Below are 14928 nucleotides of genomic sequence, written 5' to 3'. Positions count from 1 at the left end.
ATTTCACCCGGAAATAGACCCAGTGGGCCACATTTCACCAGAAAATAGACCCAGTGGGCCACATTTCACCAGAAAATAGACCCAGTGGGCCACATTTCACCAGAAAATAGATGCAGTGGGCCACATTTCAGCAGAAAATAACGCAATGTGGGCAACATTTCACCAGAAAATAATACCGTGGGTCACATTTCACCTGCAAAAAAAGTAATGTAGTCACCTGAGTCTTCTCTCTCGGCCGGCCTCTGGCACGCATCTCCCCCAGATAATCCTCCTGTAGTCTCCCGCGTTGACAGGCAGAGAGCAGGGCTACGGGAAAATGGAGCCTGAAGCCCTGTACTGGAGACACAAATAGTCTTCAGTACAGGGCTATGGACGCCATCTTCCTGTAGCCCTGCTCTGCCTCCCGGGAGACTGCGGGCTATGAACTGGCGCGGTGGCGTCTAGTAGACACTGCGCCCAGTTCATAAGCAGCATTGGCGTGCCAGCAGATTAGGCTACGCGTGCCGGGTCTGGCACGCGTGCCATAGGTTCGCCAATGCTGCACTAGGGTGCCGCGTCTATTACCGTATCGGATGTGGCTCATTTGCATGTGATGTCTGAAAAAAAGCAGCAGGCACTATTTTTTTCATCTGCATGCCCTTTAAAAGCAACCAATTTCAATAGGATGCAATTCCGCATCTAACTTTGCATGCGGAGCAACGCTTTACACCTAGCTACAGGGAAAATATAGACAGCAGTGTCACTTATTTAGCTCTACGACATGATTGGAATGAATATACTTATCTCAATAAAAGCTCAGCTGCCCTTCAGTACATATAACATTTAGAAATCCCACGTACACATTAAATATGTAAAACCTCCAAGTCTTTACAATTCATTATTATTATTAAAGAGAGATTAAACTGACATAACATTCAGAAAAACATGTATTCTTGTCTGTTCACAAATTATAAGTTCCCAAAGTAGTTTTTAGATTATCTTGTTTGTTTGCTTATCAGCTACTATTGTATTCACTTCTTCAAGTGAAATTGAGCCTAAACTAAGGGTGCGTACAGACATGCGACTATAGTCATTTAAAACGATCGTTACCGACGGCATTGGCCGACGATCGTTTGTAAAAAGTGCACGAACGATCATTAAAACGACCGACCAACGAGATATGTCGTTGGTAAAGAACGATCCATTCTGCCAGATCTTTTCCAACCACCATCGTTCAAAAAGTAATGTCTGTACAACGATAGGTCGTTGATCGTTCGTTCTCAAAGGTTTGCACATGCTCAAACAGTTCTTTTTGACACTTGTGTTTGAAATTAGTTTATACATCATGTTGCACACGCAACGCTCGTTCCAAGATCGTTCGTACACGAACGATGTTCAAAGTAGCCTTTCTTCAAATAATCATCGGCCGATCGTTATCGTATGTCTGTACGTACCCTAAGATGTTTCCTTATAAACCATACAAGTTGCCTGGCAGTCCAGCTGATCTCTGACTGCAGTAGTGGCTAAATCACACACCTGAAACAAGCATGCAGCTAATCCAGTCTGACTGCAGTCAGAGCACCTGATCTGCTGCATGCTTGTTCAGGGGCTGTGGCTACAAGTATTACAGACACAGAATCAGCAGGAGAGTCCGGCAACTGGTATTATTTTAAAAGGAAAAATCCATATCCTTCTCCGTTCAGGTTCCCACTGAAGAAGAAAGTGCCGTATTTAACTATTTAAATACTGTTCTGCTACTAGTGTATTTTTCTGGTAGTACCTTTTGTGCTGTAAATAATCTTTTTAGATTCATACCACTTGAAATATGTTAAATCTGCTTTAAAACCGTTAAAACTGCATTTTCTGCTACAATTAGTATACAGCCAGCAGCGTGCTGAAACTGATCTGCACAACTGTTCTCCACACATTTTTTATGAATAGAGCCCATTGTAGAACCAGAGAGAGCTGAGAAGAAGTGATCACTGGATATAATGATACAGTCATATATAAATATAACAGCTGTGCAGTAAAATGCAACGGCAGCATTCAGAGCAGATAAACTGTACTTTAGGATCTTAATTTAATTTGTAAACCGACAATAATAATTGTGCACAAAAGCAAACATGATACCAGTATTGGTAAAAAAAAAATTAGTAGGAAAACAGGTTTTATAGAATATTACGTCAGAGTTTTATCTCTCCTTAAAGTGAGACCGAGATCAGGATAAAGGGGGCCACATGATACAATTTTTTTTTTTTTATTTCTTTTCAATTTGGGAAGTACAATCAATTTTTCTAATTCATTGTAACATTTTGAAAAAATCTGACTTATCTATCAAATGTTCAATTTGGTACCTATTTATGGTGAAAAAATAACTGAAAACTCCCCAAATAAGTGATTGGGTCTATAAATAAAAAACTAAAAAAAAAACTAAAAAGCTACCCTACCCTACACCATTAAATTGATTTGAATTGATGATAACATGAACTTGATACACGGGTTTTAATGGCTATTAAAAGTAACCATCTTCACCTGTGATCTGTTTGCTTGTAATTAGTGGGTGTGTATAAAAGGTCAGTGTGTTTCTGGACTCCTGAAAGGGCTGGTGCACACCAGAGCGGTTCCGGAGCGGTTTTTAAAATGCTTGCAGGGGGAAAACCACTTGGCTAATGAAAGTGAATGGAATGGTGCACACCAGAGCGAGTAGTTTTTTCCCACAAACGCAAACCCGCTCTGAAAAACACTAGATCAGAGCAGTTTTCCAGGGGTTTTTGTTACAGTAGCTGTTCAGTAACCGCTTTAACATAACAATATTTCTAATCTGCTACACAAAAACGCTCCAAAAAACACTAGGCATGTTTAGAAAAATCTCTCTAAACATGCCTACAATCGCTCTGATATCTGCTTCAAAAACCTCTAGCGTTTTGCAGGTCTGCTAGAGGTTTTTGGTGTGCACTGGGCCAAAGACCCTTGCATCTTTCATCCACTGATGTTGTTTTGCATTCTAAAGGGCCCCTTCACATGGGCAGCTGTCCATGTGAGGGGAAGTCACCGCCCGTCAACTACTCCCCTGCATCGGCCGAGCACTTGTTAGCGCCTGGTACCAGCAATATACAGGCGGCGAAACACAGGGAGTAAGATCTGAGCACTGTCGCAGCGGTGCTCTGACTTAACATGTTAAGTTCCTCCGCCCCCCAGTAACGCCACAGCGTGTCAATACTTGACACGCATGGTGTTACAACCGCGGCAATTCAGCTGCATTTAAATTGCACCTGAAATGTACTGGCGGTTAGCAGACAGGTGGCTGAACTGCTCGGCAAACATGTATTTCAGCCGCCCATCTGAAAGGGGCCTAAGTCATGGGGAAAACAAAAGAAAATGTCAAAGTATCTGCAGGAAAAGATAGTTGAGGTCCATAAAAAGGAAAAGGGATATAAGAAAATATCCAAACAATTGAGACCATCTGTCACCGTCAGCAGTGTTTAAACTCAAACCCACTAGCAGCCTTTTCTAAGTGCTAGTGATTTGTAAAAGCTCTAGCTAATGCAATGCTATGGATTTTTTTTAAATAAAATTACATCGCTCAAGTGGGATCACACCCAGAGCATTACATTAGCAAGAGTTATTTTTCAAATCCCATCTGTTTAGTAACGGCTTAGTAATGTACTGCTAGTGGGTTCCAGGCCTAAGCTTGGTACACACATACAATTTTGATTGGCCAATTTTACCATTTCCATGTAGTATGAGAGCTTACCTACACAATCTGTTAGCGGTATTCAAAATCTATTGGCCCTCATACCACATGGCGCTGGTAAAATCAGTCAGTGGTTGGCCAAATAAAATAAAAAGTGTGTACCAGGCACCACAAACCACAATCATTAGTCCTTAGCTGTTGCCATTTTGCAATTTGATTTTTGAGTGCTTTTTGAATGAATGCGCGTTTCCCATGTTCATTCAAGCTAAAAAAAAAATGCATCATGCAGCAAAATCGCAGCACTGCTGTGGTAGCACCGTCATAAGGTGACACTGCACCAGCACTTTGACGATCACAGGCAGTTGGCAAGCGCACCTCAATCGCCCCCAGTATGAACCGACTAAATGTAGTCATTTTTGTTTTGTATTTGGATATAGCATGGAAACATTTTGTATACCTCCCAACTTTTTGAGATGAGAAAGACGGACACTTAAGCCACGCCCCTGCCACACCCCTGATCACGCCTCCGGCACACCCCTAGTCACGCATACCATAAAGATTTCATTAAAAAAAAAAATCTCTACTTGCTGTTGCTTTTTGTGCTTGCTCCGAGCTTTGCTACTTACACATGCATGCAATTATTGCAGACCTCTCCACTGCTTCATGCTATGGCTATCCCGCATCAGGTTGCCAGTTCTGGTCATTTATGACCTACACTAGTCAATGTGGCTGTTCTGCTTGAGTAACGGGACTTTTTATTTACAACAATGGCCTCAATTCACTATGCTTATCTCCTGTCTTTAATAACGTTTCTAGAGTTATCACCATGGTGATGAGGCATGTAGTATTCAGAAAACTTTTTACCTCCGGCAAACCTAATGTTAACTCTTCTGTCTTTAAGTTAACAAAGTTAAAGACAGGCTGTTGATTAACTGCATGTGAAAATAACTACAGAGGAGGTAACTTAATTACAGAGGAGGTAACTTAAAGGATACCCAAAGTGACAATGGCCTCAATTCACTAAGCTTATCTCCTGTCTTTAATAACTCTTCTAGAGTTGTTACCATGGTGATAAGGCATGTAGTATTAAGGAAACATTTTACCTCAGGCAAACCTAAAGTTAACTCTTCTGTCTTTAAGTTAACTCTTCAATCCTTAAAATAACTCCACAGTTGAAGACAGGCTGTTTATTAACTGCGTGTGAAAATAACTACAGAGGAGGTAACTTAACTACAGAGGAGGTAAATTAACTACAGAGGAGGTAAATTAACTACAGAAGAGGTAACGTAAGGAATGAAGAGATAAGATAACTCTCTTACTTGCCTTATTATCTGCAGCATGATCTTAGTGAATTGAGGCCATTATGAGATAGACATGTGTATGTGCAGTGCCAAGCACACAAATAACTATGCTGTGTTTCTTTTTTTTTTTTCTTCTCTGCCTGAAAGAGTTAAATATCAGGTATGTAAGTGACTGACTCAGTCCTGACTCAGACAGGAAGTGACTACAGTGTGACCATCACTGATAAGAAATTCCAACTATAAAACACTTTCCTAGCAGAAAATGGCTTCTGAGAGCAAGAAAGAGATAAAAAGGGGAATTTCTTATCAGTGAAGGCCACACTAGTCACTTCCTGTCTGAGTCAGGACTGAGTCAGCCACTTACATACCTGATATTTAACTCTTTCAGGTAGAGAAAGAAAAAAAAAAGGAACACAGCGTAGTTATTTGTGTGCTAGGCACTGTACATACACATGTCTATCTCATCATGTCACATGTCACTTTGGGTATCTTAAGGAATAAAGGGATGAGATAACTCTCTCACTGCATGGTGGTAAGTTTTCACTTGTCTTATTATCTCCAGCACAATCTTAGTGAATTGAGGCCATTGTCTCCAAGTTTTTTGCTTTTATATTGTTTAGTCTGTTGGACCCTTTTTCCACCATTAGTCCTAGATGCCGGCGAATGCTTGTGAACATGTGTGTTTGTGCTAGTGTGGATGAGTTGTGACGGGGTGTCCCATGTGTGTTTTAATGTCAACATGAATATTTTCCTTAGATTTTGATAAGCCTTTTGCAACTAAGGCCTGGTGCAAACCAGAAGAGTTTTTGGCCTAGTGCACACCAAAACCCGCTAGCAGATCTGCAAAATGCTAGCAGATTTTGAAACGCTTTTTCTTATTTTTCTGCAGCGTTTCAGCTAGCGTTTTGCGGTTTTGTGTAGCGGTTTTGGTGTAGTAGATTTCATGTATTGTTACAGTAAAGCTGTTACTGAACAGCTACTGTAACAAAAAACGCCTGGCAAACCGCTATGAAGTGCCGTTTTTCAGAGCGGTTTGCGTTTTTCCTATACTGGCAGAAACGAATCCGAAATCCAAAATCTGCAGCAGCCCGGGAGTATGCGTTTCTGCAAAACGCCTCCCGCTCTGGTGTGCACCAGCCCATTGAAATACATTACTCTAGCGGATCCGCACCCGCAAGCAGATCGCAAACCGCGGAAACGCTCCGGTGTGCACTAGGCCTTTCTGAGCGTTTTGAGTTTTTAAATCTGCTGCTAATGTTATCCTATGTGTCTGTGCACACTAGAGCAATGAGGTTTTGTAAAAAACCCCATAGCATTACATTGGGAAGAGCTTTTGAAACCTCTAAAAGCTCTGCCCAATGTAATGCTATGGGGTTTTTTACAAAACCTCATTGCTCCAGTATGCACAGACACATAGGATAACATTAGCAGCAGATTTAAAAACTCAAAACGCTCAGAAAAACTCCTCTGGTGTGCACCAGGCCTAATAACAGGTTTTTGTGTATTGCTTATAGTTGCTGTCAATGGGTACTGTATATCCTGCTTCTTAAATATGACACTGCCAACCCTTTAATTATTAAAAAAAATATATTGTTTTATAATTCAAACCACACTGGTCTTTTCTATCCTGGTTCATTTTCCTTCATAGTAACACTTTAAAATTAGTAATATATCAATTTAAATGATGGGAATAAAGTTTAGAGTCAATCAAACATATTTTTTAGTAGAGAAAAAAAAAAAAAAAAAAAAAAATATATATATATATATATATATATATATATATATATATATATATATATATATATATATATATATATATATATATATATATATATATATATATATATATATATATATATATATATATAGGGACAAAGTCCTGATAGAGGGACAGATGAGGAGGAAAGAGGGACAGAGGGACAGGGCTCCAAAAGAGGGACAGTTGGGAGCTATGATTTCAGATCATGCTAGATTTGTATTCCTGTCTGGGTTCATCATCAGGAGAATATCATTTACTTCCGGCTGCTGCCCACAGACAGGAAGTAGAGAAACTTTCAAACAAGACACAGCCTGCAATGAATACAACTTTTTCTCCCTTTAATGAAAATGGGCTTGAATCTATATTTTTACTGCGGTCTGTGGCCCTAGATACATTTCTCATTTCCTGTCCCACTTATCCGTGCTATAAAACACAGGAAATGACAAATCTCCTTATTTGGGACACAGAAAGCAATAATACATAGACATTGGTTGTAAATCGTCTCTGCTCTAGCTAAAACTGACCAACACCTTATATCTGTGTCTTTATAAACCGATGTGCAGAATGCAATATCCAGTGGGGAACAATAATCACTTGACAATAATCAGATCAGTGAAGGATCCAATCTGATTGGTTGTCATTGGTTATTGCAGTCTGTGTTTGTGTTTTGCATTCAGTATTAGTCCATATGTGTATAATGTGCAACAAGAGCAGATAAAAAGTAGGACATAGATAAAAATATTGATACAAACAGATTATACATACATTGCAACAAACACACACACACCAACAGGCAGAGATAGGCAAAGTGGGACGCAGATGGGAATATTTACATGTACACTGTAGCACACACACGCCTCCATCACTCATGATATGACCCATTTCCACATCTCGCACATATTTATACACACTATACCCACCTAGTCTTCCTGCTGATGTCAGGATATACAGGTTACGGGGATATCTATGGTGTCTATATATCGCTTATCACCAGCTGTGGTTCAGCTTAAAACGCCACTGGCTCTTAAAAGGGTAAAGGCAGTAGGAGGGTCCACCAGGGGGGAATCAAGGGGGACTGTGAGGTACAATGCAGCAATAATTCTACACTAGAAACATGCCTGCTGGCTTTGTAATAGATACGCTCTCCCAATGCCCAGGATGGTTTTCTCGCTATGAAAGGAAAAAAATCATTAAAACTGTTTAAATTAAGTCAAACTGTGGGTCTCATCTCCCTGCAAATAAATCTGTTCCGAGACAGAAATAGAATGAGTAAAATATCTGCCGTTCAGTCTGTGGCAGATAAACTGAAAGCAATTCATTGTTGTCAAATAAGCTAAAACTACTTTTAAATAGATAAAATATATATATATTATTATTCAGTATTTATATAGCACCAACATCTTCTGTAGCGCTGTGCATAATAAATATATATATATATATATATATATATATATATATATATATATATATATATATATATATATATATATATATATATATATATATATATATATATATATTTTAGAGATGTGGCGAACATTTCCCGAACCGTTCGCCGGCGAACATCTCCAAATCCCTCGGGCTTTTACTACTTCCGGGTCGCTCTGACCCGGAGTAGTACACCTGCGCTGCCCGGCGGAGCGCGTCCTAGATCACGCTCCTGTTGCCGGGCACTTTCTGCACATGTGCGTGATGTCATGAACGATGTCACGCTCATGCGCAGAGTGCCCGGCAACAGAAGCGCGATCGAGGACACGCTCCGCCGGGCAGCGCAGGCATACTACTCCGGGTCAGTGCAACCCCGGAAGTAGTAAAAGCCCCAGAGATGTTCAGGGCGAAAAGTTTGCCGCATCTCTATATATAATATGTCTTGTCACGTCACTATCTGTCCCTCGGAGGAGCTTACAATCTAGTCCCTAGGATAGTCATATGTCTATGTATGTATTATGCAGTGTATGTATTAGACAAATAGACAAATAACATTTATATTGCACTTTTCTCCTGGCGGACTCCAAGCACCAGAGCTGCAGCCACTAGGGCGCGCTCTATAGGCAGTAGCAGTGTTAAGGAGACTTGCCTAGGGTCTCCTACTAAATAGGTGCTGGCTCACTGAACAGGCAGATCCGAGATTCGAACCCAGGTCTCCTGTGTCAGAGGCAGAGCCCTAAACCATTACACCATCCAGCCACTAGGGAAGCCAATTAACTTATTGGTATGTTTTTTGGGATGTGGGAGGAAACCGGAATGCTCGGAGGAAACCCACACAGACACAGGGAGAACATACAAACTCCTTGCAGATGTTGACCTGGCTGGGATTAGAACCAGGGACCCAGCACTGCAAGGCGAGAGCGCTAACCACTACGCCACCGTGCTGCCCACACAAAGAATTTGCACCTTACCTCAGGGGTGTGTACGGTACTCAGTGTCTACTCTTAGCTTGCATAATGTAAGCAATTCTTCTCTAGACAAAACAATTATGATGATTATTATTTAATATTTATGTAGTGCCAACATCTTTCGCAGTGCTATACAGAGTATACATAGTTTTGTCCCTAGCTGTCCCTCATAGGAGCTCGCAATCTAATCCCTACCATACATTCTTATGTCGATCACAGTTTAGGGCCAATTTATGGGGAAACCAAGTAATCTATCTGTGGCCTGGTGCACACCAAAACCCGTTAGCAGATCCGTAAAATGCTAGCAGCTTTAGAAGCCCTTTTTCTTATTTTTCTGTAGCGTTTCACCTAGCATTTTGCGGTTTTGTGAAGCGTTTTTGGTATAGATTTCATGTATTGTTACAGTAAAGCTGTTACTGAACAGCTTCTGTAACAAAAACGCCTGGAAAACCGCTCTGAAGTGCCGGTTTTCAGAGCGGTTTGCGTTTTTCCTATACTTAACATTGAGGCAGAAACGCATCCGCAATCCAAAATCTGCAGCAGCCCGGGAGTATGCGTTTCTGCAAAACGCCTCCCGCTCTGGTGTGCACCAGCCCATTGAGATACATTACCCAAGCGGATCCGCAGCCGCAAGTGGAAAACAAAACGCTGCCGAACCGCTCTGGTGTGCACTAGGCCTGTATGTTTTTTTGGGATGTGGGAGGAAAACTGAGTGCCCGGAGGAAACCCAGGCAGTCACAGGGAGAACATACAAACCCTGTGCAGAACCGGGGACACGTATGTACACTTTTGACCATGCTAAACCCATTTCAACCATATGTACAACACAGGTCACATTGCAGATCAGATTTATTATTTATTTTAAGTACTTATATAGCACCCAGGGGCGTAACTAGGTCCCACCAGGCCCCCCTGCAGAAATTCTGGGCGGGCCCCCCGTGCCCCACTCAGGGCAATTTTGGGGGACTGGAGGGGTCGCAGCATGAGGCGAAAGCCATGCTGCACTTCGGTGGGGAGGGGGCCGTTCCCCCCCCCCCCCCCTCACCTCGTGCTCTCCCCTCGTGCTCTGGAGCGCACGGAAGGTATGTTTCTGCCGCTGCCCGCTGCTGCACACAGAATCGTATTGATGCTGGAGGGGAGCGCAGAGGGGAGAGCACGAGGTGATGGGGGGACCGTCCCCCCTCCCCACCTTGTGCTCTCCCCTCGTGCTCTGGAGCGCACGGAAGGTATGTTTCTGCCGCAGCCCGCTGCTGCACACAGAATCGTATTGATGCTGAAGGGGAGCGCAGAGGGGAGAGCACGAGGTGAGGGGGGGACCGTCCCCCCTCCCCACCGATGTGTGGCCATGGGTTTCCTCTCATGCTTCAACCCCTCCAGCCCCCCAAAACGGCCCAGAGCGGGTGCAGGGGCTGCAGGCCCTATTGTTACGCCAGTGATAGCGCCGACATATTACACAGCGCTGTACAGACTATATTGTCTTGTTACTGTCCCTCAGAGGAGCTCACAATCTAATCCCTACCATAGTCATATGTTTGTGTGTATCGTGTAGTGTAAGTATCATAGTCTAGGGCCAATTTTAGGGGAAGCCAATTAACGTATCTGTATGTTTTTGGGATGTGGGAGGAAACCAGAGTGCCCAGAGGAAACCCACGCAGACACGGGAAGAACATACAAACTCCTTCCAGATGTTGACCTGGTTGGGATTTGTATAGAGACACCTTGTAATCTATCCTATTAAATTCTCAGCCATACACATATTGACTTTTCTGATTGATTCAATCACTGATCAAATCTGCTGAACATCTGTTCTCCCCAAAATATACGCTACCAACTCTTTGGCTTGCTGTATAATTTTTCTGATCAATCACTTTGATGACATCTGTCAGTGATCTATTACCCTCAGTATGCTCAACATCAGACAGTTTACCAAGCAAAAGGGTGATGAGACATATTGGAAAATGTTCACTAAGGCCTGGTACACACCAAAACCTGCTAGCAGATCCGCAAAATGCTAGCAGATTTTGAAACGCTTTTTCTTCTTTTTCTGCAGCGTTTCAGCTAGCATTTTGCGGTTTTGTGAAGCATTTTTGGTGTAGTAGATTTCATGTATTGTTACAGTAAAGCTGTTACTGAACAGCTACTGTAACAAAAAACGCCTGGCAAACCGCTCTGAGGTGCCGTTTTTCAGAGCGGTTTGCGTTTTTCCTATACTTAACATTGAGGCAGAAACGCATCCGCAATCCAAAATCTGCAGCTGCCCGGGAGTATGCGTTTCTGCAAAACGCGTCCCGCTCTGGTGTGCACCAGCCCATTGAAATACATTACCCTAGCGGATCCGCACCCGCAAGCGGATCGCAAACCGCAGCAGTACCGCTCTGGTGTGCACTAGGCCTAAGTGTGCAAGGGAAGACCTTCCACCTGGCATTGCAATACATCGAGTGGGACAACAGTGACAGTTCAGTCTGTCAGAGTTCTACTAAACTGTAATTTCAACTGACAGGTCCGGCGCTGCCATAGAGGCAAAGGGGGCAATTGCCCTGGGGCCCCGACTTCTGCAGGGTCCCCTGCACTGCAGACCCTGCCTAATGCTGCCTTCCCCCCTGGCTTTGCAAGTGTAAAAGTGGCAATAATTACTTATCTGTCCCGGTGGGTGGGCAGCGGCTGCACATTTTGTGCACTCTGAGGTGCGCTGTCTCCCTTCTTCTCTATGACCTGGTGCGTGTTTACACATGACACGCCGGGTCGTAGAGAAGGAGGGAGACAGAGTGCACGGGATGTGCAGCCGTTGCCCGCTCGCTAGGACCCATGGGTAGCATGGGCGTCCGCACATATGGCAAAACCGGGCATCTGCCCGAGCCTGGCCGCCCGCTGCCCCCCCCTGGCCGCGTGCCCGTGCAGCCAGCAGGAGGGGAACAGCGCAGAGAAGAGAGAGAGCTATGGGCACAGTGGGGAAGGGCGGACGTCTCCCCCCCCCCCCCCCCCTCCCTCACCTTAGAGGGCTCTCTCTCCCTCGCTGTCCCCTCCGGAATGAAGTGTGCAGAGGCTGGCAGCGGGCGGAACTTACCTCCTCTCGCTCCTGCGCCGGAAGTTCTGGTGCCGCACTCTGGTCTGGATCAGGCCAGAGTAGCAGCTAATCCATCCGGCGCGTGCGACGAGAGGAGGTAAGTTCCGCCCACTGCCAGCCGCTGCACACTTCATTCCGGACTCCGGAGGGGAGAGCGAGAGAGGGAGGGAGAGCCCCCTAAGGTGAGTGCACATAGCTCTCCCTCTTCTCTGCGCTGCTCCCCTCCTCCTGCACACATGGCCACTTTTTCTGGGGACATATCCCCCTGGCTACATATACTAGGACATATACCCCTGCCTACATATACTGGGACATATACCCCTGCCTACATATACTGGGACATATTCCCCTGGCTACATTTACTGGGACATATACCCCTGCCTACATATACTGGGACATATCCCCCTGCCTACATATACTGGGACATATCCCCCTGCCTACATATACTGGGACATATCCCCCTGCCTACATATACTGGGACATATCCCCCTGCCTACATATACTGGGACATATACCCCTGCCTACATATACTGGGACATATACCCCTGCCTACATATACTGGGACATATACCCCCTGCCTACATATACTGGGACATATACCCCTGCCTACATATACTGGGACATATACCCCTGCCTACATATACTGGGACATATACCCCTGCCTACATATACTGGGACATATACCCCTGCCTACATATACTGGGACATATATCCCTGCCTACATATACTGGGACATATACCCCTGCCTACATATACTGGGACATATACCCCTGGCTACATATACTGGGACATATACCCCCTGCCTACATATACTGGGACATATACCCCTGCCTACATATACTGGGACATATCCCCCTGGCTACATATACTGGGACATATCCCCCTGGCTACATATACTGGGGCATATACCCCCTGCCTACATATACTGGGACATATACCCCTGCCTACATATACTGGGACATATACCCCTGCCTACATATACTAGGACATATACCCCTGGCTACTTTTTCTGGGGACATATACCCCTGCCTACATATACTGGGACATATCCCCCTGGCTACATATACTGGGACATATACCCCCTGCCTACATATACTGGGACATATACCCCCTGCCTACATATACTGGGACATATACCCCCTGCCTACATATACTGGGACATATACCCCCTGCCTACATATACTGGGACATATACCCCCTGCCTACATATACTGGGACATATACCCCCTGCCTACATATACTGGGACATATACCCCCTGCCTACATATACTGGGACATATCCCCCTGCCTACATATACTGGGACATATCCCCCTGCCTACATATACTGGGACATATACCCCTGCCTACATATACTGGGACATATACCCCTGCCTACATATACTGGGACATATCCTGGCTACATATACTGGGACATATCCCCCTGCCTACATATACTGTGACATATACCCCTGCCTACATATACTGGGCACATATACCCCTGGCTACCTGTTCTGGGGACATCTCTACCCCTGGCTACCAGTTCTGGGGACATCTCTACCGCTAGCCACCTATTCTGGGGACACCTATAGACCTGGGGCTACCTATTTTTGTGGAACCACTGCTGTCATATTGAGTGTATTTTGGGGAACTGCTGCCAGGTGAGAGGTGTCTACATATTAAGGGGGCATTCTGCCTATTTATGTGAAAAGCTGTCTATTTATGTGCCTCATGACTGCTGAATTTGTCTTGTTGCGGGCCTCATGGTTACTGACTTTGTCTTGTTGGGGGCCTCATGATTTGTTGGGGGCCTCAAGATTGCTGAATTTGTCTTGTTGGGGGCCTCATGATTGCTGAATTTGTCTTGTTGGGGGCCTCAGGATTGCTGAATTTGTCTTGTTGGGGGCCTCATGATTGCTGAGTTGGTCATGTTGGGGGCCTCATGATTGCTGAATTTGTCTTGATGGGGAGGGGGGCCTCATGATTGCTGAATTTGTCTTGTTGGGGGTCACATGATTGCTAACTGCGAGACTATGGGAAAAGCTGAATTATCATCATATGAGACAATAGCATTAAACCTACTTTTTCCGCTTTTTAAAACAGAAAATGAAACTGGGAGGTTCTAAAAAAAATGAATAATTTTTTTCAGGAGTACGATGGATGAAATTGTTTATCTTCACTTCACAGTTTATTTTCAACTTAATTTTCCATAATGTTCATGTATGAGTTAAAACGTTTGTATTTAGTTTAAATTGCTGTTGGCACTTTGTGATAGTAAAGTGACTTTGCAGTTTGTAAAATAATAGGGGAGGGGAACACCGAGAGCCCGATATGGTGCAGTATGTTTTGTAGAATGGATGGAAATTAGTATAATGAGATTTATACTCACAAACAAAGGTTGCCCTCCAGGCAACCACTGTATTAGCAGGTGGGGAGATTAGACCTGTCCCCACTCAGGATTAAGAAGTCGCTCTCTGTAGTTCAGAAAAAAAGTTTGGACAGTTTGGACACTCGACCTCCAAAAGGTTTACCACCACTGTCCTAATCGAATGTCCCACCATTGCTTAGTTCATGTAAACTTGTCTCCACCCATGACCACACCCACATTCTGGTTCATGACCACACCCATTCTTCGGCTAATGACGTAGCTCCATTTTAAGGCAGCCCAAATTTGCGGCGCGCGCTTTTTACTCCCCACTTTTTGCCCCCCCCGGAAAATTTTCTACGGACGCCCATGATGGGTAGCTATTGTTGCTCT

At 44.1% G+C, this 14928-nt stretch overlaps 1 protein-coding gene across 2 annotated transcripts in view; it reads right to left on the bottom strand.

Annotated features, from left to right (window-relative positions):
* Positions 1-14928, bottom strand: part of MPP2 (MAGUK p55 scaffold protein 2) — a 93706-nt gene that overhangs the window by 68469 nt on the left and 10309 nt on the right. Inside the window, exon 1 of one of the 2 annotated variants that reach the window (XM_068262567.1) lies at positions 7654-7745. The exons of the other annotated variant lie outside the window; for it this stretch is intronic. The gene's annotated coding sequence lies outside the window, so the exon portion shown is untranslated. Of the gene's footprint in view, positions 1-7653; positions 7746-14928 lie in introns of those variants that run through there. 2 annotated transcript variants of the gene reach the window in all.

The sequence above is a fragment of the Hyperolius riggenbachi genome, chromosome 12 (assembly GCF_040937935.1).
Source record: "Hyperolius riggenbachi isolate aHypRig1 chromosome 12, aHypRig1.pri, whole genome shotgun sequence".
In the NCBI taxonomy this organism is placed as follows: Eukaryota; Metazoa; Chordata; class Amphibia; order Anura; family Hyperoliidae; genus Hyperolius; species Hyperolius riggenbachi.
The sequence above is the reverse complement of the archived record's forward strand: the minus strand, read 5'-3'. Positions and strand labels throughout refer to the sequence as shown.